General features: G+C 58.0%; 1 protein-coding gene across 4 annotated transcripts in view; it reads right to left on the bottom strand.

Annotated features, from left to right (window-relative positions):
- The window catches only part of ADGRG1 (adhesion G protein-coupled receptor G1), a 38,137-nt gene extending 18,554 nt beyond the window's left edge, over positions 1-19,583 (bottom strand). The window contains exon 1 of one of the 4 annotated variants that reach the window (XM_066242768.1): positions 19,562-19,583. The gene's annotated coding sequence lies outside the window, so the exon portion shown is untranslated. Of the gene's footprint in view, positions 1-9,015; positions 9,179-10,693; positions 10,866-18,723; positions 18,851-19,561 lie in introns of those variants that run through there. The other 3 variants (XM_066242765.1, XM_066242766.1, XM_066242767.1) reach the window with 3 other exon arrangements.
- Positions 19,584-24,799: the final 5,216 nt, after the last annotated feature.

The raw sequence follows: 24,799 nt of genomic DNA, 5'->3' as shown, positions 1-24,799 counted from the left end.
CTAGTTGGGTGCATGCGAGAGTCTGTCTGTCTGTCTGCCTCCTCCCTGCTTCTCACTTTGGAAAAATACCCCCCAAAAGGAGGGGATTATAGAGTGGATTGAAGTGATGTAGACCCTAAGGGAAGAGGAAGAATCCCAGGGGGGTCCCTAGGAGGGGTCCCAGATCTGGCCGAGCCTGGGGTGGGGCTCAGCACCGGGGTTTTGCATGAGCAGTCCAGGGGCTGGGTGCCAGTCCCGGTCAGCTCCACTCTCTAGGCCAGTCGGCAGCCCCGGCCAAGTCCCCCACAGCGCGATCCCCACCCCCAGGGCACACACCAGTCAGCAGCTGCCCAGGAATGCCCCTGCTCGTAGCAGAGGTGGCGGGAGTCAGACACACAAGGTCCAGAGCCAGCTCAGCAGCTAGCTGTCCCTGGGCCTTCGGGCCTGTCTGTCTTCCGTCTGGGCCTCATCTTCCTCTTCTGTGAAGTTAGTAACTATGATCCCTGTCCCCTGCCTGCCTTCTCAGTAGCCCAGGGCCTCCGGGGGCTTACAAGGAAGGGCAGGGCTTACCTCCCAGCTGGCAGCCAAGTCAGAGAGTACGGATCATCCCCCTCCATCCCGGCCGGACTCCCTTCTCTGTCAAACCACAGTCGGACCTCAGCTGTCTGGCTGAAGTTCCCCTTCCCCATCTGTGCACCCGCACTGCCCGAGGCTGATGGCAGGCCCACAGGCTCAGCCCAGTTACCTCCCCGCCGGCTTTCTGGGGGTGGCAGTTCGGCTGCCCTGCGCCCGCCCAGCTGATCACCTGTCTTTGGAGTGCAGGGCCCTTCGTGTCCCTTCCCAAGGTCCGCCACCAACCCTCCCTTTCTTTCCTCTTCCTCCAGGCCCCTGGTCCCTGGCTGAGGGGCAGACTGGACACACAGCCAGGCGTCCCCCCAACGAGGGCTTGGGCCTGGGCCAGGCTAGGGCTCAAGGCTCAAGTCTGGGGACACTGTGCCTGGAGCCCCTCCAGGGAAGGGCGGACCAAGATCCCATCCAGCTCCCTGAGCCCGCGGCCCAGCCTCGCCGGGTCCACCGCTGCTTGCACACCCCATGGGCCGGGTGCTCACTACCTCCAACGTTAATTAAGTTCTTGGGAAATGCAAGACTTGATTCTAAGTTCTTTAAGCAGGCTAACACATTTAATCCTCCCCAGACCTCATGAGACAATAACAAATAAGACAACTGAGGCCCCAGCAGGTCCGAGTTACCTGCTGGAGGTCACAGGCAGCTAGCAAGAGGTGGAGCTGAGACGCGACCCTAGGGCCACCCCCACACCACGCCCCCACGGCTCCAGAACTCATGCCCTTGATTTTGCTGCCCTTTCCCATTGACCTTACCTCACTGTGAGTAAAATTCACAATAAAAGTTGCTTCAAACACTGCATCCCCTCGGGGTTAGCTGAATAGTCCCCCAGGGCCCTGGTCCTAGGGACCGTCAGAACCCCCCAGGGGGCCTCTTCCCAGCTCAGTTTCTGTGCGCCATCCTCTGCAGGCCCTGGACCCTACCCTCAGAGGCTTGTCTTTGACCATTGCGGTGCAGAAAACAATTTTAGCTGGAAAGGGAAGGGAAGGGGTGTGTGATGTGAGGACCTCACCCCAACCACTTCCTCGCTATTCTTAGGGCTGGTTAATAAACCGATTCCCCTCACAGTAGCATCTATGACTCCCCCAGGGTCCCATGTCACCCCGCCCCGTGGCCAGCCCACCCATCAGCCTCATCATCAGTGGTGAGAAGAGGGAGGAGGAAAGAGAGAGGGAGGGGGAGTGTGGGGGGAAATGGAGAGATGGAGGGAAGAGAAAGGAGAGGAGAAAGCTAGACGGGAGGGGAGGAGAGGGCAGAAGAAGGGAATGGAAAGAAGGGGTGGGAAAGAGGGGGAGGAGGGGGAGCAGGACCAGGAGTGAGCAGGATGGAGGAGGAGGGGAGGCGGACTGCAGGGAAGGATCCTACCTGGACTGCAGCTCCATGGAATCAAGTGGGCTATAGATACAGAAAGGGCTTGAACAAGCGAGCCGAGGCTCACGCTGTCTAACGGCTGCAGCCGCTGGGGTGCTGGTCAGTTCCCCCCCCCCCCCCCGCCACGTGCGAGAGGCCAGAGGGGGACTTTGAAGCCCAGCCCCCTCAGCCCCTGCCCCCTCCCCTCCCGGAGCTTCAGACAAAGGGGGCAGCAGGGAAGGTGGGCTGCGTGGGAGAAGGGGTGCAGGGCTCACCTCGTCTGCAGCCTCTGGGGTGCTGGTCAGTTTCTCCCCAGTGCGAGAGGCCAGAGGGGGACTTTGAAGCCCAGCCCCCTCAGCCCCTGCCCCCTCCCCTCACGGAGCTTCAGACAAAGGGGGTAGTAGCAGGGAAGATGGGCCAGCCCGCCAGCCCGCCAGCCAGCGCGGGAGAAGGGGCGCAGGTGACAGCAGCCCTTGGCAACTGTTCCCCTGGCAACCGTTGGCAGCTTCAGAAACTACGTCACTGCCCGGCTCCGACCCAACACAGCTCAGTCCCCTTAACTTGTCCCTACCCAAGTCCCCTGACTGGGATGCTGGCCAGGCCAGGCTGGGCGCTGGCAGGAGGGAGGGCAGGGTTTAAGGCTGCAGGTGATGGAGAGCACTTGTCTACGTTTGTCACCATTAACTTGGAACCCAAATCCCTTTAGAACCCACTGGGGGGCTAACCCGGTGACCCAAAATGCCTATTGTCAGCTGCAGTTGCCTCTAGAGGCTGCCAGCCTGTGGCCCTGACCTCAGCCCAGGCTGCACACTTCACTTCTCTGATCCCCACCACTGGCTCCATGAATACAGAATGTGCATCATACTTTCCTGGAAGCTTCTTCTTCTTCTTTTTAATTATTATTTTATTATTTTTAATGTTTATTTTATTGATTTTCAGAGCGAGGAAGGGAGAGAGCAGGAGAGAGACGGGATCGTCGGTTCCTGTACGTGCCCTGACTGGGGATCAAACCAGCAACCTCTGCACTTGCTAGCTGCAGATGCTCTAACCAACCGAGCTACCCTGCCTGGGCCCTGGAAGCTTCTTAAAGAGCCACCTCTTCCAGGAAGCCTTCTTAGATTGCCACAGCCTACCAGGAATCTTCCTTCTGAGTGATCCCTGGGGCTGGTGATTCCCCTTGTTGTTTTTGTTTTTTGGGTGTTTTGTGTTTTTTTTTTCAGACCTCCTTGGAGGCCAAGACTGGGTCAGAGCTTCCTCTCGTGTCCTGGAGTAAGTGCCAGTCCTGGGAGGGAGGAGAATAGAGGCCAAGCTTCTGAAACCCCATCTATACGCCAGGCACTACACTGAGCATTTTGAGGTCCATTTCCATCACTCTGAGAAGTTAGCCCTGTTGAACCCATCTTAGAGATGGGGAAAGAAACAGAGGCTCAGGGAAATGATATGACTTGCTCAAGGCCACCATGCTGGTGAGAGAAGGGATATGGAATTCAAACCAAGATCTCCTCTGAGACATGAAGACTTGGAGACCAAATGTCCACCTGATGCTTGACTAATGCTGGCCCCCAGCCGAGGCACAGCCAAGCTCACTTCGATCACCTCTGTGACAGGGAACTCACTTCCTTTCCGGAGGGCACATCCCTTTGACCTCTAAAAAGTCCCACTGAGTCAAAAGGAAAAGAAAATCAGAGCTATGGGGTGGCCTCCACATGCCAGAGAGGGCACAGAAGAGAACCAGGGCGGGCACCCCCACCACGGCCTTCGGTTGCAGACCAGCGGCAGATCGGGAGACAGTGTGGGTTGTTCAGGGGGCTGAGGGCCCAGGGTCTCCGCCAAGCAGCTACAAGCACTTTCCCAGAACACGTAGGGCCATCACAGGCCGAGGGAATTTGGGATGATTTCTGGCAGAGGTCATGGGAAAGACAGCAGGAGCTGGCGGCCATGGGGCCGGAGTGCCCATGCACCCCCACACCTCCGCCCCCACCAATGGACCAGAGCCAGGCGGCCTGCCTCAGTCAGGAGGTGGCTATTGTCTTGCTGCTGGCCCAGAGCTGTGTCCCATTCAGGCACTATTTTTGGCCCCCGGAGGAAGCGGAAGAGAAAGCAAAGAAAGGAGTTGCTGTTCTCGGTAGAACCTTGTCCTGGAAAAGATTCCAGGGCTACTGGGCCAGAGAAGGCAGTCGCTGTCGGATCAAAAGATTCTGTGCTTAAAAGAGGCTGGCAGGGGGCTGCGGCTCAGGGGAGCCAGGGGAGGGCACAGATGGGGCGCCCCGGCCTTCTACACACACTTGGTGCTCACCAGCGGCAGCCACACAGAGAGAAACAGAGGCAGAGTCCCGGGCCCCACCCACAGTCACTAAGCTCTTGTGATAATAAAAATACCTACAGTAGCACGTAGCTCACAGCTGCCCAGAGCCAAGTCTCTGCCAGAGAGATTGACGGTCCTCACTTAACCACCAGCACACTGCTGACCAGAGTGGACGTGGGAAACAAAACGACCAGGCTCGGTTGATAAGTCAGATAACGGGCTCGGGGGCAGCACGACCACCAGGACAACAAGCTGGTGACCCCACTGCACTCCCTCCACCTCCGGCACCCCAGCCTTCTGTGCATTTGCCGACTCCAGCGTGTCAGCCTTCTTTCTGTCCTCCGGGAGGTGGACATGTAGGTCCCCATTCTGCCTGGATGGCGGTTACTGCAGCCCCCCTTTCTGGTTCCCCAAAGCGAGCTGGGAGAGCTGGGGGACCCCAAGGCGTGCTGGCACCTGCCGCGGGGTTCCCACAGGGAGGTATTGCTGTCCCCCACCTCCACCACAGCTGGCGATGGGCGGCTGCACCCAGGCCCGGCTGCCCCTCCCCAGTCCGGGCACCAGGACCCGGGCACGCTCCACTCCCAGACAGGAGCTGGAGACCAGACCCTGCCCATCTGGTCTGGGGTGTGGACACAGGTGGCGGAGCCAGGGAGGGTGCAGCGGGCACCATCACGGACATAGGATAAGTACAGCTTTGAGAAAACCACACGAGGATTCCTTCCGGCCCTGCCCACAGCCATGGCTCTCCAAGGCGATGTCACATGCAGGTCGGTGGGAGAGGCAGTGGCTCAAGGTGAGGGTCGCCCCCACCCAGGTACAGACTCACTGGGTCAGGGAGAGCTCCATGGTGATGACGCAGGAGGTGGGTGTCCCCTTCCCCGCCCTTCCCTGCACCCTCCAGCGCCACCCCAGTCCCACACCCCGGAGACCCTCTCTCCCTCTGTTTCCCACTAGCTCTCCGAGTTACTAGCAGACTAGTAGGAGCCCCCGTGATGTAATTGGGTGGCACTAATGGCGGAAACCCAGGCATGGTGAGGGGCAAGGTTACAGAGAGGGTTTCTAGATGGGGGCACCACCTGCCCACGACCACCGCCTGATGCTGCCCCAGTGACCAACGCACTGTCCGGGGCTTGATCCCTGGCAAGAATGTGGGAGCTGGGTGTCCCTGTCCCCCAGGGACAGAGAAGCTCAGGGCTGGAAGGAGCCCTGAAGAACCCCACATGATGCCCAAGTGCCCTCTACAACGCCCGGCAAAACTCAAACACCTGCAGAGACGGTGAACTCACTACTGCAACTGAGAATACCATTTCAGTGGCCCGAGGAAAAGGTCCCAGCTCAAAGGAAGGAGACCCGGATTCAGGCTCCCCGGACCTCCAGCTGAACTGGGGACCTGGGACCTGCTTCCTCATCTGTGAAAGAAGGAGAAGAATTTAAATCTCGGAGGACTCACAGCAGCTGGGACTGAACGAGGGTCTCTGTCGGCAGTGGAGCAGTAGCACCAGGGGTAGGCACTTGGGTTACGAATTGCCTCAAGGGTGAGACTCGTGTCCAGATGGTGACACAGCTAGAGACACAGTGGGTAGAGGGCACTGGGCCAAGCATGACTCAGCTGCCCCAAACAGCCCCTGGGTTTACCCCATGCATTTGTTACCAACGAAGCAGGTGGGTCTGGGCAGTTGTCGCCCCTGCCACAGAGTCAGAGACCCAGGATGCCAGCCACAGAGCCACACCCTGAGGGTCAGACTGACCAGGGACCCAGAAAGGGTCGGCCATTAGGGCCCAAGGGGACTCGTCCCAGTAGAGAAGTGACCAAAGCGTGCTGCCCTAGGAAACTAACCCGACTTGAGCTCAGGTCTGACCCGCAGGCCCGGGATAGTGGCCGGGCCGGGCAGGCCTTGGGTCTCAGGGAGCAGGAGGAAGTCCCAGGCTTGGACACCAACTCAGGCCAGCAGATCAAGACCCCATTGGATGAGACTGCTCATGGCAGCAGGTTCTCTGGTGCCTTTCCCAGTGACATCGTTGGGAGGACAGGGCCATTGCTCGGGGATAAACTCGCTGCTGCTCTCTGACAGAAGGGCTTCGGGGCTGGCCCAGAACAGTGACAATGACAACATCACCTACAGTGTGCCAGGCACTACACTCAGCACTTAAGATGTGGTGGCTCACTGAACCTTCTCACAGTGAGGTTACCATCCTCATCTTACAGGCGAGGAAAAGAAGGCACAGAGAGGCTAAGACACCTGTCCAAATTTACACAGCTGGTGGAGCTGGGGCAGAGCCAAGCAGCCCCGGGGCTCTGCCCACCTTGCGCTGCCTCTCCCAGGGAACAGCCGAGCTGGGCGATGGGGCAGCAGAGGTCCGGAACAGCTGGGAAGGTTCTCCCAGCCCATGGGCTTCACAGCACACAGCTGTCTCAATTAATCCCCACAGGGGTCTCATCTTCATCCCCATTTCACAGCCTAAGTAATGAGGCTTAGAGGTTTTAAGCTACTCACTCGAGGTCACTTCCCAAGGGTTGGAACTTAGTTCTAACCCAACCACCCCACGGCTCTGAAGACAAAACCTTCAGCTGAGGTTTAAGGAAGACCTCTCGGCGGTGCACAGGTGTGCTAAGTCAGTCCACTTTTTGCAGAGATCAATTGCCCCAAATTCCAGCAATAGCCCTGCCCGAGGTGATGCTCTCCTCCCCACGTGTAGGTAAGGGCACTGAGGTCCAGGCGGCTGGAACGCTGGGCAGCAGGCTAGGAGCCCCGCTTCCCCCAGCGCGCTGAGGCCAGGGCTTCTGGGAGAAGAGAGGCAGAGCTCTGCCTGAGGGCAGGAGGGAGGGGACTGAGGGATAGCACAGGCCACTCTCGTCTCTCACTGCTGCTGTTTCGGAGTTGGGTTAAGTGGCCCTGAGCCTGGGGAGCCACAATGGAGCTATTAGCTGCAGAACCTGCAGCCTTTTAGGGGACTGGAGCTGGGCAGGCTTCCGGACAGTGAGGCCCCCACCCCCAGGCCATCTCCCGCTAATGCAGAGGCCGGTCCCCTCATTCCCGGAAGCTGTGCCAGCTCCTCCAGGCCTCAGCTTTGATCTCCGCCTGCCTGGGACTCACCACAAACCGCCTGAGCCGGTATCAGCCCAGGAGCTCCGGCAGGCCCACCCCGTGGGCCCCCCGCTGATGCACAACTCAGGCTAGGATGGGGCTTTCCCCAGAGCCCGGGGTGGGGGCGCTGGAGGAAGTCCCCCAAGCTGTTCCAAGATATCCCTGGGCCTCAGTGAGCCCATCTGCCCAGTGGGGCAATCGTGATAAGGCTAATATTTATACAAGGCAGGGCTGGTCTAAAGGCTTCAGTACAGCAGCCCTTCACCCTCACAACAGCACCTGACATAAATACTGTCGGGATCGATTTTCTCCAGAGGAGGAAACTGAGGCAGACGCCCAAGTTCACACAACTAGACAAGAACAAAGCCAGGGTTCTACTCAGGAAAGTGGCCGTGTTCTCTCTGTGGGTCCTAGAGGATTTGGGCAGCGGCAATGATGCGGTTCCAGACAGGGGCGCCCAGCACAGAGCCTAGCCTGACCGAGGAGCCCCCTCCATGGAGGGGACAGGAGGGCTCCTGGACAAGAGCACCGACTCTGGAGCCACAAACACGACAGGGCACCCACGCCTCAGTGTGCTCGTCTCTAAGTGGGCTCAGCACGACCCCTGCCTCGCAGGAGTAAAGGCGCGTGCAAAGCACTGAGCCAGGCCGACAGGCTCTGAGGGCAGGGAAGGGCTGTGCGAGCCCGGGCTGGGCCACCAGGGAACCAGGGAGAGCCTGGGGCTTGAGGGGCCTGGGAGGGGCCTCAGCCTACCTGTGACGGGCCGGCTGGAACTGAGCAGGGGTCAGACAGTGTGTGTCCCAGGCTCCTTCCCCACCCGTGGCCCCTCTGCCCGGCAGCCCAGGCCTGAGCCCAGAATCTGCAGGGCTCCCAGGAACCTCAGGACCTCCAGGTGGGGCATGAGGACCAGACAGGCAGAGGGCCAGCCCGGGAGGCAGAGCCCAGCCAGGACCCCGCCCCACCGCATTTGAGAGGCCCCTCTGTGCCAACCACGCGCCCCCCACCTGCCATCTGCCTGTTCCCTGGGGCCCTGGTCCCCTCCCCCCCACTGCCAGGCTTGCTCACATGATGTCCCATCTGCTGTGAGTCAGAAGGAGGGGTCCACAGAGCCGCCCCGGTTGGGGCCGGGGGAGCAGAGCCCGGTCAAGCTCTGAGGGCGGGTGGCACTGGGGTTTGAGACTATGCTGCCACATTCCCCTCACTCCCTCAGCAGCTCTGCACATCACTCTTCACCGCTGCCATGTAGAAGCCCACCCACATCCCTGAAGCGCACGGCTCCCACTGCCCACACACTGTCCCCCAAGCACGAGCCTTGAGCCTCATGCCAGGAACCCTGCCCTCCCCCTTCTGCTGGGGTCCCAGCCTGCCTCTGCCTACCGTGCTGCCAGAGTCAACCTACCATCCCTTCTCCCCCTCCCCCGAGTAGATTAGAACCTCCAGACCTGGCACTTAAGTCCCCATGACATGACCCATGCCAGGTCTCTGGTGCCATCACCTGCCCCACCCCCCAAGGCTCTCACCATTCCCAAACCTTTTCCCATGCCGTTTCCTCTGCCAGGAATGCCCCCACACCCTGTCCTCCCTCTCTCTCTCTCTCTCTCTCTCTCTCTCTCTCACACACACACACACACACACACACACACCTCCCACCCTCCTCGCCCTTCTCACCAGTCCCCAAGCCCAGCCGAGACGTCCTCTGCTGAGCATCCCAGTCCTCCAGGGTCAGAAAGTTCTCCCCGTCTCCACCAGCAAGCTTATCTCACTGCTCAGCCTCAGATCCCAACTGCCTTGTTTGTTTGTGTCCCTGACAAGATTCGAGCATCCCAGACAGGCTGACCGGCCCCTGCCCAGTGGCCCAGGGCAACAACAATGCAGGCTGCCGTGCAAGGTCTCTCCCTCACAGACCACGCCTGCAGGAGTGTCCTCCGTGACCTGACACTCCCGGGAGCCAGGAGCCGGCCCCAGGACCACGGGATGCAGGGAGCTATTACCACCTCACACACCCATTTAGCATCCGGGCAAGTAGGACCCAGAGCGGGAGGCAAGGCACGTGGGTCTGTATCTCAGAGTCCCAGCAGCAAAGGGGGGTCAGGTCTGGCCCCAGGAGCGAGTCCCCTCCCTGGACTCCCAGCCCCTCTCCGGATCCTGGCCTCGTCTGGGCTCTGAGAACCTCACTGACTGGAGACACTTCTTCCCACTCAGTCTTCTGAGAGTAGAACCAACCCTCTGCCCTCGGGGTGCGCACGGGGTGGGTGTAGGGTAGGTGAGGTCGAGGGCTTGGCTCTGGGTCTGGACCGCGAGTTCTCAGACACCATTCACTACCACGTCCCCCACCTCTGGGACAGGGCCTGGCACGCAGTAGGTGTTCAATACATGTTTATATGTATAGCTTCCTTAGCCCTCTGGAGCCACCAAGGCCGTTAAATCTATTTCTACTCACCCCTCCCACCCAGGCCAGAGCTGCTCCAGGCACGGTGGGGGTGAGCGGGGCCGTCCTGTACTCATGCCTCCTCCAACCTTCCTCAGTAAAATGAGCACAAGCCCCGCCCGTGGGGCCCTGGGAGACCCCAACTCAGCAACAAGGTGGGGGAGACGGGGAGGACAGGAACCAACAATTTCCCCAGGGTGGAACAGGTCAGCCCCTGGGCGAGAAGGTCCCTATCAGTACCCAGCAGGTGGGAGCTCTGGGTCTAGTGGTTAGGGGCCGGGGGCATGCTCTCTAGCCCACAGCCCATCTATCTGCCCAGGACATTCTGTTGCCCTAGGTCCCCGGTGTTCAAACCCCACAGCCAAGACCAGGTCCTCCCCAAAGATATCTGCATGACAAAGGGCCCCACTGCCCCTGGCTTACTGGGAGCCCAGCCCCAGCCCCAGGGCAGCTGCGGGCGGGCGAAGTTTCCCTCAGCTCCCGGTGCCGGCCCCTGCGCAGCCTCGAATCTCCAAGGCTGGACCCAGGCTTGTTATGTGACCTTAGGTAAGCCGCCCGACCTCTTAGAGCTCTGGTTCCCGCATCTGTGCACTGGGAGCAGGAGTGAGCAGTCATCTCACAGCCGACGGAGCCCACCCCAGCTTACTGTGCCCAGCGACTGTGCCACTCTGAGCCTCAGCTTCCCCAGCTAACAAATGACTAGCGGTTCTGAAGGGTGTCATCCTCTTGGACCCTGTCCCCTTCCTAGGCATCTACCACCCTGTCCATCTCCCCTCAACTCTCGAGACCCCTCCCCACTACAGCAATGCTCCTCTGGGCTAGCTCCCACAGAGGTTCGAAGACCTCCCAACTCCCCATTCTCCCACCACCCCGCTCTGTCACACACGCCCCTTCCCTCCTCCCTCCACGATCTGGTACCTGGTGCCAGAGGGAGGGTCCTGAGTAGATCAGGGAGCTGAGCTGCCGTTTGCGATTCACCTCCGAGGCTTACCCGGCCAGCGGCCGGCGTGGTCCTGCTGCGGAGGGAGCGGGAGCGGCGCTTGCGGAGGGAACGCGTGCGGGAGGTTCCCTGCCCTGTGCTGCGCAGGCAGGGCGGGCAGGCTGGCGGGCAGGCAGGCAGCCAGTGCGGAGGAGGAGCCGGGGGAAGTGCTGGGGTGTGTTTGGTGGGGGGATGCCTCCTCCTGCCCCAGATGGACTCCTCCCTCCTCCCGAGCTGGGCTGGGGATGACGGACCATAAGTGACTCATGGGTTTCTCAGAGGGAGGCTGAGAGGGGGCAGGTCTGTGAGCTGAGAGGGTGACCCTGGGGGATACCTATGACTCAGCATCGGAAAAGGGGGCACCTCAGTTTCACCCGTCATGCAGGCAGACAGGTGCCAGACTTCACGGACAGACAGACGGACAGACACTGGCCAGGAATAACCCTGCTTCCTCGCCCTCCATCTGTCACTTCCCCGGGACTCTGCTCCCCAAAGTTCCCGCAGAGGCCAGGGTTGCTATGGCAACAAGCCGCTTTGATGCTGCCCCCACCCCCAGGCCCAGGCGACAACTGCCACTTCCTGAAGGAGCGTCCAGCCTCCCTCCTTGACAGCAGGCAGGAGCCCGTGCTGACCAGCAGAGCAGAAGGCACTGGGTAGGGGACAGGAGTAGAGGGCATCAAGTGCCTGGCACGCAGTCAGGCAGTCCACACACAACTGGCCGCCTGAAATTGAGTCTTCCCTGAACTCAGTCCTCCCAGGAAAGGCACCCATCTCGGTGCCGACCAAGCACACACAGTTTCAACATCCCAGGACTCAAGCTCTGGGTACTGAGGCCCCAGAGGCTTCTGGAAACGGCACCCTTTAGTCCATCTGCTGGGCCGAAGAGGAAGCTGAGGCCCCGCGCCTGCAAAAGCTCAGCGAGAAACTTGGAAAAATGGGCCGATGCCCCCACCGGATTTCTGGTCTGGTCCGGGGCCGCTGTCAGCAGCCCGCCCCCATGCTGAGGTTCTGGGAATCAGAGGCTTGGACGGCTAAGGGGGACCCTGCAGGCTGGGGACTCCCGGCCTCCCCTCATCCCTACAGCGTGGATGAACGGTTGCCAAGTCACCGGTGCTGTAAGGATGTCACCACATTATGAGGCTAAGTGATGACGATAACAGGATAATAATGAGGATTACAGTCACTGACCATTTACTACATTCCAGACTTTTCCCTCCCACCCTTGCCATCGCGCACGAGGCGTGTGTGTGTGTGTGTGTGTGTGTGAACGTGCTGCTCGGACCAGTGCCTGGTGCTTGAAGTGCCCTCAAGAAATATTTGCTGTGAATGTGGTGATGAGGCAGGGAGAGCACAACACAGAGAAATGAGGCCCAGAGAAGGGGATTAACTTGCCTAAGGTCACACAGCTAGAAGTGGCGGAGTTGGGACAGGAGCCTGGGCGGTCTGGCTCCACAGTGGCTCTCCTGGTCACTCACAAAGTCAGCCTCCCCAGACGTCCGGAGTGGGGCCTGGACACAGCAGGTGCTCAGGGCATTGTAGGTCCCTACTCTACAAGAGAAAAGTCACCTGTCCTGGCATGAATGGAACTGTTTGGGCAGCCTAGGGGGCCAGGGGACCAAGCTGCAGGGGGAAGAATCACAGTAAAGCTATCCACTGGGGTGCAAGGAGGCCCCCAGGGCAGAGCTTCCAGAGAGCAGTGCGGTGCTCGCCACACGGTCAGCCCCGCTGTCCAGGCTGTGGCTGACGCCTAGGGCAGGCAGGCAGTGTGGACAGTTGGCCTGCCGTTCCCTCCCATGGTCACAGTGGTCACCCTCATTATCAGGGTGGGAAGGGCTGGCGCATACTGAGGGACCAAGAAACAAGGGGGCAGAAGCAAGTTATCCAGGAAAAGATGGAGAGACCCTTACATGTCATGTCCCCAGGCAAATCACCACTTTTAAGCCTCAGTTTCCCCAAGGTCTGTCCTTCAGGGCTGGGCCTCCTGCTAAAATCCCAACTGTGCTCTTGGATCCAGGCCAGCAGGGCAGCCATCCCCCCAACAGCACACACCCCAGAGGGTGCTGGCCAGCAGGGCACAGACGGAGAGCTGGAGGCGCTGCTGTCAGCCCATGGCAGGGTCCTGCCAAGCTGCGTGCCCGAGCAAGGGACGCAGAGGCCTGGAGCCAGCTGCCACTCTGGCCACATAGACAAGGCCTGTGAGGCAGCCTGGCCAGGGCAGGAGTTAGGTTACCAAGCTCTGGCTGCCCTTCCACCATCGGGCTTCTCAGAGACCTACTATGTGCTGGGCACTGTGCCAAGCTCCAAGGTGGGGAGAGGGAGCAGGCCCCAGCTCCGAGTCTGACTCACATTGGGGTGATATCAGGGAGTGAGTTTTAGCACCAGAGAGCTCCCAGAAGCCTCTGGGAGTCCAAGGAGAGAATCCAAATAAATTCTTATCAATCACAATACTGCCTGTCATCAGTCCCACTAACGACTGAGAATAGCCGCTTTGTCCATCAGGGTCGCTGTGTAAGACACTCTGCTTTGCGTGGGCCAGTCTCATTCCATCCTCCCACCCCTGCGGCCGGGTCCCCCTGGCACGTTAGAAACAAAGTAACGCAGCCAAGGACGCGCAGCTGGTATGCGCTGGGCCCCCCGATGTGTGGGCGCCAACCAACACCCATTAGGTGCCCAGCCCTTCAGCTTCTTCATGTGGTTCTCACACGAAGCCACCACCTCTGGTTCTCACAGCAGTCACGTCTCCGCTGCGTAGAAGGACAGAAGCACAGAGAGGGTGAGGGATAGAGCCAGGGTTTGAACCAAGTGCACTGTCCCCAGAGTCCCAGCTGGGTCTTGAAGGAGGTCTTTCGATAAACAGAGACCAATCGGAAGAGCATTCCCAATGGAGGGAACAGCATCCGTGGAGGTGGAGAAGAGAAAGGGGACATGGGAGCCATTCTTGGAAGAAAATGGGATCTAATAGGGGAGTAAGGGGCAGATTCTGGAAGACTTTGAGAGCGTGGAGCTTGCATTTAATGGGGTTTCATCCAAGGCACTGGGAAACCAGGGAAGGTGTTTGGTGGAGGAGGGGTCTGTGAGCAGCATGCAAAATGCGGGCCACGGACCTGCATGGCCCGAGGACTGGTTGGAAACCCAGGATCTCAGGAGGGCCCCAGACCTGCCGAGTGAGAGTATGCATTTGGACAAGATGCCTCTGGGATTCCAGGGGATGCCCTGATCTGGACTCCAGAGGCGTGTACCAGCAATGGGGAGGTGGAATGGGGGGGTGGTCCAGCCGGGCCACTGGAAAATATGGAAGCAGAGAGGAGAGGCTGGAGAGCAAGCTTTGGTCTACAAAACAGAGTGAGGACCCCCACCACACATGTGCCGATAAGCGGAAAAGGTGTCAGAAATCGCCCTAAAGCATGGTGGGGCCCCGGATGGGGTGCAGATCTGAGAGGCGGGGAGGAGGCTGCCCTCAGGCCCAGTGGAGTGGGGGTACGCCCTGACATGTGGGGCAGCCTCCTGACAGGCAGCTGGAAACACATTGCTGGGTCTCGGGGTGAAGGGCTCGGGTCCCCCAGGACCAGAGAAGGTGGCGAGCATTACTGGAGGTGACAGTGGCCAGAGACAGGGTGGGGATGCAGAAAGGCCTTCACTGTCAAGGATGGAGGAGAGGAGTTCGTGCTGCCGCTGAGAGGTTGGTCGGAAGCCCAGACTCTGGGCTCAGGTCAAGTGGCTTCTACTCCTGGCTCTGCCAGCTGGGTGACTCAACTGGGGGCAATAACAGCACCATCGGTAATAATAAACAAGGCTACATACGAAAAGCTCACTGCCAGGCACGAATGGGCACCCCTGATGCATCTGCAAGGATTTTACTGTTCAGAGCAATCTGCGAAGGAGACAGAAATGGGGCCACCAGGGAGGAAGGAGAGCTGGGGGCACGTGTGGACCCCAGGACAGGGCGATCATGGTGCCCACTGTGACAGAGGCCCGGGCAAGGGGGAGGACGCAGCCTTGTTCCTGGAGCCTTAACCCTTCTCCATCTCTAGGCCCCCAGCCAGCGGGGTGTGAACCAGCCCGGCAAACAATGCGGAGCTGGGCCGCCTGCAGGAAGGGTCACCAGCAACCACTGCCTGCTCGGCGGTGAGTTTCTATTGGACAAGAGCGGCTCAAGTCCTGGCTTCTCTCCTTGCAAGCTGAGTGGCCTTGTAAATCATTAAGCACCATGCCTGGCACACGGTAGGTGCTCAACAAACATTGAGCCAATGTCATTATGATTATCATAAATTCAACACAATTGCCAAAAAGCCTAGCACTCCACAGTTTACAAAGCACTTTCATGTCCAGCAGCTCTTCCACAAAAAAATGACAACTGTTCCCATTTCACAAAAATGGAAACTGAGGCTCAGTGAGACAACCTTCCCAAAGCTTGACAGCATATCAGCAGCAGAGTCAGCACTTGAACCCAGGTCCTGGGATCCCAGACCACATGCTTTTCAGCCAATGCTCCCAGCCTCCTCCACATTCATTCCCGTGGGAACGGTTCCCAGCCACAGGCATGGGGCAGCCACAGCCCCACAATAACGCCATCTCCCATCACACTGCCCCAGGGCCCAGGGGGATGGCATTGCCTATGTGACTCAGCCACAGTCACAAAGGGAGCTGTGTGCCCTGTGCCCTACGCCTGCCTCTCCCACCCTCCACTCATCCCCCAGCTGGAGAAGAAGCAGAGAGCCTGACAAATCCAAGATGTGGGGAGAGCGAGAGGAATTGTCAGCCATTAAAGTGGGACAAGTCTAATGGAGATTCAAGCCCAGGCTTGGGGTCCAAGAGATTGGTGCAGCTCCAACGATAGAAAGAAAGGCCCAGGTCCAAGCCTGTCTTTGAGACCTTATTTGGAGCTCCAAGGACAGACTCAACCTCATTGGCTCCCTCTGGGGTGGAGCTCAGGAAGGGGCCCCGCCCACATATACCTGGATCAGGTTCCAAAACTCTGGGGCTTGTGCAGGACAAGTCATTCCCTGATGCCAGCCAGACTCCTGTGTGCACACAAGTGTCCCCAACACTGACCTCTGTCTGCCCCTCTCCTGAAGCTTTCAAACCCAGAGCTCATGTGTCCCTATTGAGCACCGATTGTGTGGAAGTCAAGAAGGAAGCTTTGTCCCATCGGCTGGAGGAGGAGACTGAGGCTCAGAGAGGGTGGTGTACCAGCCCAAGGTCACACAGGATTTAAGTCCAAGATCTGACTTGAAGGCTGGTTGCCTCCTCCTTCCTGGTTCCAATGGCATCTTGACCACTTGCCAACAAGAAGTGACCTTGGGCCCAGCCCAGACAGGCAGGCAGACAGACATCACCCCCACAATAGTCACCCTATTCCTGTCCTGCTGGAAGGAGGGGGCACTAGAGACTACAGGTCCTTAGATAGAGTTCAGGCCGACTGAGCCTCCCAGGGCCGCCTCTGCTGACCTTCCCAGCAGGCGGGCATGCCTGGGTGCCTCGCCGCCCGAGATAGAAGGTAGACAGGGCATCCGCCCCCTCTAACTTGGCATGACGGAATGTCTGCCCTCAGCCCGGCCCCTGCACGCACTTAGGAGGAGGGTTGGATCCAGCCAGAAAAGGCCTGGAAGGTCATTGTGGTCATACTTTTTCCTCCCAGCCTTCCAAAGTCCCTGAGACCAGGACAAGGATGGGCCCACCACAGACGGGCCCAGCGCTCTCCCTGTTCCCATGCCGGTCAGCCGTGGGGAGCAGGTGCCAGGCCGTGCACCCAGAGGCCTGGGTCTCTCAGGTGAGGCCCTAGCCATAGACATGTCGGGGCCCCTTTTGCAGCTCAGAAGATTGGAGCTGGGTGGGCTCACCCTCTGCAGACAGAAGTGCAGCCCCTCCTTGGAGTATGACTATGGCTGGACTGGTCTTCCCAAGGGGACCCTTGACACCCTGCTCAGGTCTAAGAGAGACCTGGTGGTTGGGAGGCTCCAAGCTGCCCCTTCCCCCACTTAGACTCCTCCCAGCATTTCCCCAAAGCCCTTAAAATAGCACAGCTTAGGACCCGGCATCAAACTGTCCAAATCTGAGCCGCCCGTGCCTCAGCATCCACAGGAGTACAGTGGAGACAGCAGACCTGTCTGGCAGGTCAGACAATAACAGGCACGGCCACTATCTTAGGCTCTCTTTTAAATGCAAATTCCCCCAATACAGGAAGTGGAAGAGGCTTCTGGTTTCTCCATAGGAGCCTCCCTTCCTGGACACAGGACCCCGACAGGCCATCCCAGCCACTGCTGGTATCACCATGGCTGTGTCCCTGTTAGCGGCTCTTGTCAGTGGCTCCCTGGGCCCTGGCCTGTGAGGTTTGTGGGGCAGCTGCTCTGATGTCCAAGACTTGGTCCGGGTGTCTTTGGTAGGGCAGTGAGGCATTGTCACTCTCCTGCCATGGTTGACAAGTGAGGCCCAGAGAGATTTAGTGCCTACCCACAGGGCAGCCCAGCATGGGCAGGAAGAGCAGCCTTCGCTTCGTCATGAGGGTGACCATGCGCCATCTCACTTGACTGCCATAAGGTCTGCAGGGTCCATGATCGTGACTGACCTCCCCGCGTGCCCCATTCCTACGTCTGCACGCGTGCCGATTGGTGCCCAGCAAAGAACAAATTGTGTTAGGGTGTGGGCAGCCGGAGATCACGGGGCAGGGGGGGGCATCTAAAGAGGGTGCCTCAGTTTCCCCACCTGAAAACCAGGCTGCCCCCACTCCTCTTTCAGTAAATAAAGAGTTGGAGTGGGATGTCCTTGGTGGAAAGCCTTGCTCAGAAAGGCACCCCCCACCACCACCACCAGGAGCCCTGCCTTCTGCACGCTCCTGTGCCCGCAGCCAGGGTGCCCCCGGGTCTCCCGCTAAGTGCTACGGCCCAGATGGCTCAGGAGGTGTAATGGAGAAAGGATGACAGCTACTCATTAGCAGGGGTGGCCTAATTAACGAAGGGAATGTGTAGGGGGGCCCATTTTGCTGCCTCTACACCCCAGGGAGCTACCCTGTGTGGGCAGAGCTGGCCAGGTGCCAGGGCCCCACCAACGCCAGCCAACCCCTCCCCTCCGCCAGGCTGCCCTGTGAGGCCAGGAGACCCGGTTGGCCCGGTGGGGGCCGCAGGGGGAGGCTGGGCCCCAGGTTGCAGGGATGCTGCTCCAGTCCCTGTTTGCAGACCGCTGCCCCTGCCCACCTCCCCCGGATAGAGGAGGAAGCAGCCCAGCAAAGCAGGGCCTGGCCCAGGGCCACAGCAGGCACTGGCAGGAGCCGAGCTTTCCTCCATGGTGGCTCCCTGTCCTTGGCCACCATTTCGGAGTCTCATCACAACAGCCTGGCCCAGAGAGGGCAAGCGGCCAGTCGGGAAGCAACTTGACTTTCACTGCCTGTCCCTCGAAGCCAGGGTGGGAAGGGCTGTGCTGCCTGGTGAGGGGGCCGGAGACAGGCCGAGGACCCTGGGCTGGCCAGCTGGGCAGGCACAACCCCAGGCCTGGACCCTGCCCCTGCTGCTCAGCTCACGGGGGGAGGCTGCCTTCCTCCTCCTTGTCCTGTGAAACAACCCAGGCCAACCTGCTCCCAAACCGGTTTATCATGGGATCCCAGCAGGAAACAGGCTCTGAGCACAGGCTCTGCCTGCCCATCCAAACACCAGGGTGCCCGGCCTTGCCCTGGCCCTCACTCGTCTGCAGTCCCCTCATCTGGGCACTGGGGGCACAACTCCCACCTTGCCAGCTTTCCTGGGCCAGGATGACCACCACGTGAGCATGCCCAGCTCACACCTGGAGCAGCAAGGGGCAGCCCTAAGAAAGCCAAGGCCCCCAGATCAGCCCAGAAGCCTGAGCAGGCTCAGAGCTGGGCCTCACACCTGCCTTCAGGTCACTGAACTAGACCTGGCGTCAGCCAAGTTCAAGAAGGCCAGTCACACCCTAGTGACCTTTCCCACCTGGTCCCCCACCCTGAGCAACAGCTTCTTACCTTCGTGTCTAAGCAGGCCCCTGGCCGGACTCTGCACGGGCTGCCTCCTCCCCTTCCACCTCCTCCCAGGGCTCCAGGCTCCCAGTCTGAGCCTGTCCAGGCAGGTGGCTGCGGGCGAGGCTCCGCCTGTCCTTCTTGCACCATTTCCGGCTGGCCCCGCAGCTGCGACGGCCACCTCCCTCTCTCATTCCTGGGTTTCCATGCAGGAGCTGAATTGGCCCCCTGAGTGCTGAGCACCCCCTGGCCCCTCACCTCAGCCTCCATGGGCTTTGCATCTCTACCCAGGGTCGCACGGGCTCTGGGCTGATCCATGACCCCTGGATTAGCGTGCAGCGGGGGCGAGGAGGGGGGAGTATCTCTGAGCCTCAGTAGCGCCCCCAGGGCATTTGGAGGGGGTGCTGTTTCCCACATGTAATTACGAACACTGCGAGTTCACTCCTGCCTCCTCCCTGAGTTCAAGCCCCACCTCAAGTCTGGATCCAGACGGACCCCCCACAATAAAAACAAGGCAACAGCCCACGCTGTCTGGATGCAGGAGGCATGGGGTTCAGGGAAGTGGGGACTGGGAGGGGGTCACAGGGCTTTCAGAATATCCAGCCTCCTGCAGGCCACAAAGCAAGAACAGAGACACAGGTAGGGGTAGGGACTGGACCTGCTGCTCCAGGCATCCCAGGGGTACAACATCCCCACATCCCAGGGGGAGTGGTCCAGACAGGCTCTGCCCCACCCAAGAGCTCCCCATGGAGACACAGGCCACACCTCTCCCAGCCTGCTCCTAGACCACTGGCTCCCCGCCCTGCCTATCCAGCCCAGTGCCACCCTTCAAGCCTCTACTAACCAGCACTTATCCAGGGGAAGCTTTTCTTTCTTTCTTTCTTTCTTTCTTTCTTTCTTTCTTTCTTTCTTTCTTTCTTTCTTTCTTTCTCTCTCTCTCTCTCTCTCTCTCTCTCTCTCTCTCTCTTCCTTTCTTTCTTTGAGAGGGAGAGAAAGAGAGAGAGAGGAAGAGCAAAGAGGAGAGAAAGGAGAAACATTAACTCGCAGTTGCTTCACTTTAGTTGTTCATTGATCGCTTCTCATATGTGCCTTGACAGGGGTGGGGGAGGCTCCAGCTGAGTCAGTGACCCCTTGCTCGAGCCAGTGACCTTGGGCTTAAGGCAGCGACCATGTGATCATGTCGATGATCCTATGCTCAAGCCGGCAACCCCGTGCTCAAGCTGATGAGCCTGCGCTCAAGCTGACAACCTCAGGATTTCAAACCTGGGACCTCAGCATTCCAGGTTGACACTCTATCCACTGTACCACCAGCAGTCAGGCCCAGGGAAACTTTTCAGAGTTCTTACATCCAGGCTCCCACTCTCCCAGGTGGCTCCTGATGTCCACCTCTATCCCCAGTGTCCCCAATATTGAGAACTGAGCCTCTATTTCTTCTAAAAAGCTGTTGATTCATTCAACAAAGCCTGTGTCAGGCAGGTACTGGCCCCAGCAAGGCACTGCGTGTCTGTGCCATCTGGGAAACTGCCCCATCTGCCTCCGGAAGCCCGTGGGCTCCTCTCACTTGGGGTCCACCCCCCAGTGCCAGCATTATTTCTTCCTTCTCTGTGTGCGCTGCCAGATCACCGAACCCAAGCTCCAGCACAAGGCCTGTTGCAGAGAAACTCTGGGGGACTGGTGGGTAAAGGAGGAAATATAGGATGAAGGAATGGGTGATGGATGGATGGACCAGTAGATGAATTCAGCCATGCATTTAGCAAGTGTTTATTGAGGGTCTACTCTGTACCAGGTACTGCTCTAGGCACTGGGGACTCAGCAGTGAACAAAACACAAACATCTCTGCCCTCTTAGAGCTGGGCAAAACCAGATAACAAATTAATAAGCAAATAAATATGAAATATATTCAGGAGTAAGAACTAGGGAGCAAAATAAAACAAGGGGAGGAAAAGAATGATGGAGGGTTGACATTGATGTAGATTATCTTGGAAAAGTGACACTTGAGCACAGACTGAATGCGGCAAGGGAGGTGGACTTGCAATGTCTGGAGTAAGGGCATTCCAGGTAGCAGAAGTGGCATGTGCAAAGGCCCTGTGGTAAGAAGGTGCTTGGTGTGTTCAAGGAACAAGGAGGAGGCAGACATAGGTGAATGAAGGAGTTGAGGTAGAGATGAGACCAAGGGGGTGAAGGAAGGATATAGAAGGACAGATAGACAAATGAGAGTAAAGGTATACACAGGTCTGGTGATGTGTTGGAGAGCTCCAATCCTGAGGGTGTGGTCTATTGGCCACAGCTCAGATCCACACATGAAAGCTATACACATTCACTGGGGTTCCTAATCCCTGCATCAACTCTTCACTCCTCTTCCTCCTGACAAATTTCCAACAGCTAGTAATACCTCTGCTCTGCTCTGCTCTGCTCTGCTCTGCTCAGCAGGAAGCTGTGTCCCCCACCACCACCTCCACAGGCTGAGCACGGATGAGGGGGCACCAGGAGAGACCGTGTCTGAGGGCGAAAGGGGCCGGCAGGAAGACAGCCTGCCTCCTAAAGCCCCGGAGTTTCCCCAGAGATGCCACCCACCCTGATAAGGACACGAGGGGAGTCCCAGCGACCCAGTAGTAATTACCCCACTTCTGACAACCACACTCCACCCTCCCAACCACAACACGTTCTGCCCTCGGGGGCCCCAGCATGTGATGCAATCACCCAGCCCTGCCAAGCACGCAGCGGGGGCTGAGGCTGGAGCCCTCGGCTCAAGCCTTCACTTGCTGCGTGCACTTGGGAAGGTTGCTTAATCTCTCTGCCCCTCAGGTCATCTATTAAATTAACAAACACATGCCTTTACCCTGCTTGCCTTTTAGAGGCAAAGGGAGAAATGGGGGGGGGGTCAGGAAAGTGCCCTACCAGAGTACAGCTCTGACGAGCATTTGTGGGGCTGGGAGCTTGGTCTCTCGGGAAAGCCGTCCCCTCATCCAGGACCTGGACTCCTCAATACACCCTATGAGGCATGAACCACTTTTTAACGCGGGTTTTTCTGGTACTCGTGGGGGGTGAGGTTTTGGGAGGGGTGGGGAATATTAAGTAACACATCTGAGGTCATTCGCAGGCAGTCTGATCCAGACCTCCAGCGCTTTCTCATCCTGAGTAAGCCCAGCCTCCTCTGCTCACCCCCACCCCCACGCAGTGGGGAGCTTCAGGAAATGCAGACCCCCCCCTTCTTACCTGAGTATGAGGGACATGTGGAGGGACCTGAAGGGCCCTCATCTCATGCTCTAGCAGGACCTCCATCTCAGTCTCCAAGCTCCTTTGAGATTTAGTGCTGCCCACAAAGTTAGGAAGTGAGCTCCCTGTTTCTAGGGAAAACCAAGGAGGTGCTCAGCCAGAGCACAGACTGACAACCTCGGGATTGAGAAGACACCTGCCACGTTCACAGGGAAGACTAAATGCACTCTAAAATCATTTTTCTGTACATGTGGGCCATTTGTTTTACTAATTCATGTATTGGGTCACTAAACTGATATTAGCAGAACAACTACTAGCTGCCAGGACTTTGTGTTTAAAAAAAAAAAATTGCCCACAGGGCAGGCAGCAGAGGGCATGGGGATCCCAGCCCCACTTGCCAGTTTACCTCCCTTAGCCTGGGTTTGCTTATTTGAAACATGGGGGTGATAGTGTATCTATCCATGACGTTGTGAGGTTAGATGAGGTTAAGTGCTTCCAGCGGAGGCGGGCACCTGGTCAGGACCCAGTAAGTGCTTGCCATGCCCAAATGCAGAGGGGGATTCAAGCCACTGATCTTCCAAAGCTCCTCTGGTCTTCGGCATTGCCTCTCTATTGAATGGAACTGGCCTCTGCTCCTTCCATTAGAACAATAGGAAAGCCTGACCAGGTGGTGGCGCAATGGATAGAGCATCGGGCTGGGATGCTGAAGGACCCAGGTTCGAGACCCCGAGGTCGCCAGCTTGAGCTCAGGCTCATCTGGTTTGAGCAAAGCTCACCAGCTTGGACCCAAGGTCGCTGGCTCAAGCAAGGGGTTACTTGGTCTGCTGAAGGCCCACGATCAAGGCACATATGAGAAAGCAATCAATGAACAACTAAGGTGTCGCAATATGCAACGAAAAACTGATGATTGATGCTTCTCATCTCTCTCCGTTCCTATCTGTCCCTATCTATTCCTCTCTCTGACTCTCTCTCTGTCCCTGTGTAAAAAAAAAAAAAAAAGAACAATAGGAAAACTTTCCCTTATTTGGGCCACATCTGGAAGAAGGTGATCTCCGTGGCCAGATGTGGGTTGGGTATGCAAGCTCACAGCTCTGGAACCAGCCCTAAGATAAGCCCCACCTTCCTCACTGGGCCGGGATGGGCTTCCTCTCCTTAAAAAAGAGGAGAGCTAGCCAAAGGCATTACCCTGCTTCCCACAGTGAGTTCACTCTCCATCATCTGCATACTTGGTCACACTCACCTTCTGGGTTCTGTCCATATCTGATGGTTCATCTGTGTCCTGTCTGGGGATCAGGAAACCAGCTTCCAGTCCTGGGTCTGCCACTCACTGGCTGTGTGGTGCTGAGCAAGTCAGAGCTCTTCTCTGAGCCTCGGAGTTACCCATCTGTGAAACAGGGATAAGAAGAGGACCCATCCTGCCAGGTTTTCAAGTGAGCCACGTGAGTGGAGGAGGGGCAGGGAACCACTCTTAAGTGCGCTGTGCCAAAGGGTTCATCTCACCATGCCAACAGCTCAGAGGTGCCTTTCCCCATTTCACAGACGAGGGGAGCAACCCAGAGAGTCAGAGCGACTCGCCCAAGCCCACATGAGTCAGTGGCATCAGGCCACATCCTTAGCATTCTGTGACACTGCGGGACCTGGCCTGGTGCAGTTCCAGGGGGCACCTCCACGTTCGTCCCATGTCGAGTCAACTGAGTTCTATCAGGGTTGGAAACAGTGCAACTGAGTGGCCTCTCTGGGGGCACTTCCAGCCGATTCGAATCTCCCCGTGTCTCCTGAGTCAGCTCTCCATTTAGCAGCCAAACACAGGACCAGACGTGGGCAGAAACCCGGGGACAGGAGGCTGTCAGCCTAGAACAGAGAGAAGAACCGAGAGCATCGTGTCACAGCCCGGCGCAGTCCCGACCGGCGCCCCGGGTCTCTTCCTAGGACCAGGTGCGCCTCCTTTCTCGTGATCTCCCCACCCCCATCTGTGCCTAGAGAAATTCCAGCCACCCCCAAGTAGAGCCAAGTTCAAATGTCCCTTCTTCTGAACCTCAAAAGTCCTGCAGGTCTTGACCTACGAGAATACTAAGTCTCTTGGGTGCCTCGCTGTGTACCAGGCCCTTTCCTGAAACTCTGCATAGATGGATTCATTCAGTCCCTGTAGCAATCCTATGAAGGGCTGCTACTGTTACAGACAAGGAGACTGAGACCCAGTGAGATTAGTAACCTACCCCAGAGTGCATGGCCAATAAGCGCCACAGGCAGGATTGGAACCCACGTCTCCATTGAAAGATTTATCTCTTTGTTATGCAGTAAATGTATTTCATTGGCTGACTCAACATTTTCCAAGTGCCCACCAAGTGCCAGGCCTCACACTGGGCTCTGTGAGACAGATACCAGCCCTGCCTTTCATGGAGCTTATAGCTTGATAAGGTGAGCGATACATATAAATCAATGAGGTAATTAATTCATCAGGCAATTCAGTAAGTTATAAAGACAAATAATTACATATAATGTAAGGGCAATGAAGAAGGCAAGCAATAGAATACCTGCCTTACTTAGCCAGGTAATCAGGGAAGCCTTCTGGGAGGAGACAACATTTGTAACAAGATCCTGATGGAAGGGAAGGAATCAGACTCGGGAAAAGTTTGCACACCAGGCAGAAGAAACAGCATGTACAAAGGCTCAGAGAGGGGTACGCACTCAGAATGCTGAAGAAACAGGCAGCTGGTAAGTGTGGCTATCGGCCGAGGCTGAGTCAAGCTGCCTGTACTGCATCACGGGCCAGGCTTGGTCAGGAAATCAGCGGTTAACACCACAGGGTCCCATAGGCAAAGGGAACTTAACCAGGCACCACGCGGGAGTTCTGTAGAAGTCCCCC

This window comes from Saccopteryx bilineata, chromosome 9 (genome assembly GCF_036850765.1).
Source record: "Saccopteryx bilineata isolate mSacBil1 chromosome 9, mSacBil1_pri_phased_curated, whole genome shotgun sequence".
NCBI lineage: Eukaryota > Metazoa > Chordata > Mammalia > Chiroptera > Emballonuridae > Saccopteryx > Saccopteryx bilineata.
Note: the sequence above shows the minus strand (reverse complement) of the source record. Positions and strands in the feature narration are given on the sequence as shown.